The sequence below is a fragment of the Bison bison genome, unplaced genomic scaffold, assembly GCF_000754665.1.
Source record: "Bison bison bison isolate TAMUID 2011002044 unplaced genomic scaffold, Bison_UMD1.0 scf7180017864456, whole genome shotgun sequence".
In the NCBI taxonomy this organism is placed as follows: Eukaryota; Metazoa; Chordata; class Mammalia; order Artiodactyla; family Bovidae; genus Bison; species Bison bison.
Window position 1 is genome coordinate 8,588,648 of NW_011495018.1, and position 6,938 is coordinate 8,595,585.

A 6,938-nucleotide genomic window follows, 5' to 3' on the forward strand; every position below is an offset into this window, starting at 1 on the left:
GTGTTCCCCCATCCTGAACCCTCCTCCCTCCCCATACCCTCCCTCTGGGTCGTCCCATTGCACCAGCCCCAAGCATCCAGTATCGTGCGTCGAACCTGGACTGGCGACTCGTTTCATACATGATATTATACATGTTTCAATGCCATTCTCCCAAATCTCCCCACCCTCTCCCTCTCCCACAGAGTCCATAAGACTGATCTATACATCAGTGTCTCTTTAAAAATATGGAACGCTTCACGAATTTGCATGTCATCCTTGCGCAGAGGCCATGCTGATCTTCTCTGTATCGTTCGAATTTTAGTATATGTGCTGCCGAAGCGAGCACTGGGCTTTGATTTTAACACTGGGAAAAACCAGTGAAGTCCACCCAAGGTGCCCAGGCCAGATCCATTTCTCCCACCACAGTCTCTGTGGCCCAGTCTGACCCTTGGGCACAGCCACCACCTTAACCTATCTTGTTTACAGCGGCAACAGCTTGGCCCCTGTGCCCCTAGACGTTAAGCCTGGGATCGGAGACGGGAGGTCAGGAATCTTCCTCACTCCTGCTCTGGAAGCTTCTAGAAAGCTCTTTGGAGAGTCCTGGAAAGCAGGCCCATGAGCTGAATCAGGAAGAATGGGGGCACGTCTGCTCGCTCAGGGAGGGGCTGCAGTTTCCAGCAGAGGTGCTGGTTGGTTGGGGGTGTCCACCCGTGGAAGATTGTTCTGGGTCATGAGTGTCCCTCACATTTACTTCCTGGTCCCGCGTTATTGAGGGGGGGAGCCCCCTGCTCCCTGGGCCCCAGGCACTTGCACTCTTAGGGGGAGAGGCAGACAGGCCCTAAAGGGAAAACGTGCAATTTCAGATCATGAAGAAAGTGAGCAAGGAGGATGTGGGAGAGGGCGGGCGCCAGGTTGGAGAGGCTGGGTAGGGAGGGCACAGGCGAGGGTAAGGACCCCAGGAGGGGCTGCTGCCAGGGGCACGGGTGTGTCTGTGGTCAGTTTCCATTGCTCCCATGGCTGGTGGGGAGTGGCATCTGGAGGGACCCTCTCCCCTGCCTGGGGGCCGCCTGGGGTCCTGCAGGAGGCCTCTCCCTCTCCTGGCGAGCGCGCCAGACTCCCCCCACCCCACCTCACTTTCCCACCTGCCTTGCCCACACTGTGCCTCACATGTGGGTGCCCTAGTCTGGACCAGTTGCTCCCCCAGCTCGAGCTCCAGGGCTGAGACACCTGTGCTGCTCATCATGGTGGGTGAGAAGAGCAGGCAGAGTCCTCTGGGGTGGGTGGGGTGTCATTCAAAGAGGTAAGGGGAAATACCACCTCGTTTCTTGTCTCCCACCTCACTTGTCAGGGCCTTTCCAGGCCAGTGTTCATGGGCTGTCCATGTTGCTGTCAAATTGGGTACCAAAAAAATGGGGAAAAATCCAGGTGAATGCTGGTTCCCTGGACCACTCAGAGTCTCAGAAAACAAGGCCAGAGTAAGATCGTGCTACAGGGACTTCCCGGGCAGTGCAGTGGTTAAGAATCCACCTTCCAATGCAGGGGATGCAGGTTTTATCCCTGGTTGGGGAACTAAGATCCCAATCTCACATTCCTGTGGGGCAATGAAGCCTTCGAGCCACAGTTACTCAACCCGCACCACAACTCAGAGAAGTCAGACCTCAACTAGAGACAGCCCCCATGCCACAGTGAAAGATCCTGCGTGCCATGACTAAGACCCAACGCAGCCGAATCAATAAATAAAATCTCTCTTTTTAAAGATAGTGCTACAGCTCCCAGGCCTGACCAGACCATGGTGTGTGCCCCTCGACCCTCATTTCTGAGGCCCTTTCAGAGAGCTGTTTGAGTTTCAGAGAGCTGTTTGAGGTTCAGAGACAAGAAGGGTATCATCCCTACCGCCCGGGGGGAAACCGAGGCTCCCACAGAGAGAGCACGAAGGTCCTTCAGACACGTAGCAGCTGCCTGTGGTTCCAGGTGGGAACTGTGTACAGCTCCCAGTCTTTGGGGGACCCCAAGACCCCCAGCTTGGGCCTGGGTCATGGGTCAAGCCAACAAGAGAAGCCACAGGGGGCAGAACATTTCAGGGACCTCGTCGTCTTGTCTATTGTCTGCTTCTGCATTAGGGACATTCTGATTGGCTGATGATTCTCCTTACCTGAGAATTGGCTACCACGGGTGCTTCAGTCTCGTTGCTCTCAAAGAAGGAACACAGCAACATTCCCTCATGTGGCATAAAGCACCAGCCAGACCCCGGAGGTTGTTTAGGGCCTGACACCACGATGCTGAAGCTGAGTGCCGAAGAACTGATGAAGGAGGCTGTGTGCCAAAGAATTGATGCTTTTGAACTGTGGTGCTGGAGAAGACCCTTGAGAGTCCCTTGGACTGCAAGGAGATCCAACCAGACCATCCTAAAGGAAATCAGTCCTGAATATTCATTGGAAGGACTGATGCTGAAGCTGAAGCTCCAATACTTTGGCCACCTCATGCGAAGAACTGACTCATTGGAAAAGATCCTGATGCTGGCAAAGATTGAAGGTGGGAGGAGAAGGGGATGACAGAGGATGAGATGATTGGATGGCATCACCAATTTGATGGACATAAGTTTGAGCAAGCTCCAGGAGATGGTGAAGGACAGGGAAGCCTGGCGTGCTGCAGTCCACGGGGTTGCAAAGAGTTGGACACAAGTGAGCGACTGAACAGCAGTAAAAACCACCATGCTCCATTGTTATCACTGAGGCCAAGATGACTCCAGGTCCTTGCTAATGGGCATGCCTGGCAGGTGGAACACTGACAGTCCCATCTCCCTGCAGAGCCTGGGCTTCCTGCCCACTTCCTTCTTCACTTCTTCTCCTCACAGTTGGTGGACAGTGACCGGCTCAGCTCCTGTGTCCTGAGAGACTCAAGCTAGCCTAACCTCTCTGTGCCCAGAACATCTTCCCAATGGAGATCATCAAATTTGCCCTGAGCCTTTCTTGTGAGGGTTCCATGAGCCGACACACGCAAAAGAGTATTGAAAACAGTTTAAGTGTGTCATTAAAAATCATCATGATTCTCAGGACTTCCCTGGTGACCCAGTGGTTAATCCACTGCAGGGGGCTCAGGTTTGTTCCCTGGTCAAGGAACTAAAATCTCACATGCTATGCAGCACAGTCAGAAAGAGAATCATCATCAGGATTGTTAAAAACTTGAGTAGAACAAGCCGCGTGACTTAAGTAAAGGCGTAGAATGGTCTGTGCCAACACCCCAAACACATGAAGGCTGTAGAGGGGAAAGCCTGCCCTCTGAGCCAGGACCAGGCTACAGGAAGACAGGTTTCTGGCTCAGAGCCTCCCTGGCCACTTTGCTGAGTCAGTCCCCAGACAAGGGCTGGACCAGCAAGCCGGCACCAACTGTCACTTGCCCGCAGGCCTGGAGCCGAGCTTTCAGGTCAGGCCATTTGCATGCAAGCCAGGGACAGATGAGACATTTAAATTTTACCAGCCCTCAGTTATATGCTTGACATAGAGAAATGGCTGCAATTCTTTTTATCAGCTGAGAGAACAGGCATTACATGACAAAATATTAGCCAGGGCCGAGATTCACAAAACCTATGGGCTCTGAAGCAGCTTCACGAAATCTAAACTTGCAGGGAGGCTGGAGGAGAGAGAACGGCCTGGGCCTCCCTTTCCGGGCAGAGCTCTCCAAGCATCTTGTCCATTCTTATATTTATTGTTTTGCCCAATCACTTTATTTGTCTGTCTGTTTATCTGTGTCAACCCATTTTTAAAAAAATTTAATTCTTATTTATAGACTGACCTTAATAAACTCTCCTCAAGTACCACGGGTTTGTCATTGTCATGGATGAAAACATTATTAATGGCAGGCTGGTTGACTGGGGACAACAGCTGCCCTTTAAACCCCTCACAGATGACCAGACTGCAGAAACTCAGCTGGAGAGTGGGGCTGCGGTCGATGAGGTCAAGGGTCAGCCATCACGGCCCATCATTAACGCCCTTTCCTATCATCACAGCCCACCATGCCCGCAGTTGGAGCGTTCTGCTCCTGCATTCACGAACGGTCCCCAGCTCTCAAATGCACTGGAAAATCCACAGCCGTGGTCCTATTTTGAAATTAAAGCAGATCAATAGGAAGTGGAGGGAGCCGTTTAAGGAAAGCGTGTCTGACATCACCGGGGGCTGGGGAACCATAGGGCAGCTAGGGGAGCGGTCTGGGTCATGATGGGGGACACACGATGCCCTTCATCTTAGCTCCTCCAATGAGCTACCTCGGTCAGGAAGTCCTGTCCTTGAAAGAGAGAAATTCTCAGAGGAGGATTTGAAGGTTGGATCCTGCAACCCAGGTCAGGGCCGATGTACCCACCAGGCACTGTCCCTAGGACCCAAAGAAATGTTTTAATTTTCATTTCTTCCAGAATTAGAAGCAGAAAATTTAATAGCTCAATAAAGTCTTTCTAATCATGAATCTAGTCCAACTTTTACTTGTCTTCATACCAATGCAGTCATAAAATGCAATTTAAAATACACAAGTCCATTATATATTTATATACATATTTATATAGTTTACAAGTATTTTAAATTATGTATTTTTTAATTTATTTTTAATGGCAGGAGGAGCACACAAAGGCAAAAGTGTCTAGGACCATGAGAGTTCAAACGCAGCCCAGCCACTGGGTCAGTCTTCCCGGTGGTTCTGAGCTGCCTCCAGCATTCTTCCCCTATGGGCAAGCCATCATTTCATTAAAGGCACAGCCCAGCTTTGTGGGCTTCTCTTGTTCCTCGAGACAACAAACATTCCAAAGATGCTGGCTTTTACAGGGTAGGAAAATGTTGGGTCGAATTGTAAGTCAAAAGAAGGAGGGGATACGTGTATATATAAAGCTGATTCATGTTGCTGCACAGTAGAAACGAGCACAGCATTGTAAAGCAATCATATGCCAGTTAAAAACATCTTTTTTAATTATTAAAAAAATCATAAGTCAAGGAGGCGCCCATTAGCCTTTTTTTTTTAATTTTATTTTATTTTTAAACTTTACATAATTGTATTAGTTTTGCCAAATATCAAAATGAATCCGCCACAGGTATACATGTGTTCCCCATCCTGAACCCTCCTCCCTCCTCCCTCCCCATACCATCCCTCTGGGTTGTTCCAGTGCACTAGCCCCAAGCATCCAGTATCGTGCATCGAACCTGGACTGGCAACTCGTTTCTTGTGTGATATTTTACATGTTTCAATGGCATTCTCCCAAATCTTCCCACCCTCTCCCTCTCCCACAGAGTCCATAAGACTGTTCTATACATCAGTGTCTCTTTTGCTGTCTCGTACACCGGGTTATTGTTACCATCTTTCTAAATTCCATATATATGCGTTAGTATGCTGTAGCCCATTAGCCTTAAAATTAGATATTTTTACATAAGCCTTGGACATGCTTTTAACAGACCACAGTCTCCGGCCTCACCGAGAAATTGGCGGAGTCCTCTCTGTCCCTGGAGGACTAACTTGCTTGAAATAGATATTTTCTTCCCTAGTGACTTAAAACAAGCCTAACAATTATTTGGCAATCTCACCCACCACTTATTTTCATCTCAGGAGAGGCCTGCCACGTGGGGTGACGTAGTTTGGGTACCAAAGGCAGAGCTGAAGGGCTGAGGTGTCACAGCTTCCCCAAACACGTGGCCGCCTGGATGTGGGGCATCCTCTCCGGCCACGGGGCCCAGAGCCAGCGAGGTAAATCACGCCACATCCCCATTAACGTCTCATGTTGTTGCAGGGTGGTAATTTTGACAGCAAAATAAGCTACAAAACTGCATATGCTATTGGGTGACATGCAATTTTAACTTCATTCAGGAGCGAGACCTTTGAGACATTGTTACCTGCGGGAGCAAGCAATAAAACAAGGATGTACAGGGATGTGTCAAATAGAAGCCCTTCCTAAATTACGCCGGGAGGCCCAGATTAATACATTTAATATATTCTGGTCATGAGTGAAGTGCTCATAGCAGAACAACTGCTCCTTCAGCGATATCATTCATGGGAATGAACTACAGTCTCACTGACAGCCTGGAAAAATGCTCCCACTTTTCAAACTGTACAAATGGTGGTTGGACACAGTAACTCAAAACTGGACACTTCATTTCAAGTTTAAAGCTAGTGGCCCAGCCACAAACTATTACTCCATCTTCTTTATTTGTGGTCCATGGTTTTGTACTCTTTAAGAATCAAATAAATACTGGTGTAATGGTTAGCAACTGCCAGTTCAACGAAAAATACTGCTAAATTCACCAATAAGTCTTTTTTCCACACACACAAATTTATGCCCCAAGATCAGAACCCATTCCTGCCACAGGGTCTGGATAGTTTTTTAATGTAGAGGGAGACTCACTTTAGTGATAAGAGTTTAAGCCCTCGCTCCTTTTTCCTTTCCTCTTGCTCATAGATCAGCGCTGGGAACAGAGGGAGGTAAACGATCGATATATGTAAGTGGAGGCGCGTTCACTCGAGCCGTTCGCTGCTCGGTGGACCAGGCAGGACTCCTCCCCACTCCGTGCCAGCTGGACACGGCTTCTGGAATTCCAGTCCATGCTGGGAATCTTCCAGATTGGCTTCCTGGGAGTCCACCATATGCTGAGTCCTAGCCAGCTTTAACTTACTGTGATATTGTTGCTGTTGATAAAAATATCTCCTGTTTCCAGAAGGTTGTTTTTTTTTTTTTTTTTTTTTAAAAAAACAACACAGCTTTATTGAGATACTATTCACAAATACAAGTCACCCATTTATTAATTTGCTTACTTACTTTTTGGCCACTCCCCATGGCGTGTGGGATCTTATTTCCCTGACCAGGGATCAAACCAGTGCCCCCTGCACTGGAGGCATAAAGGCCTAACCACTGGACCACCAGTCAAGTCCCACAATTCACTCACTAAAAGTGTATGATTTGATGGCTCAGACAATAAAGAATCTGCCTG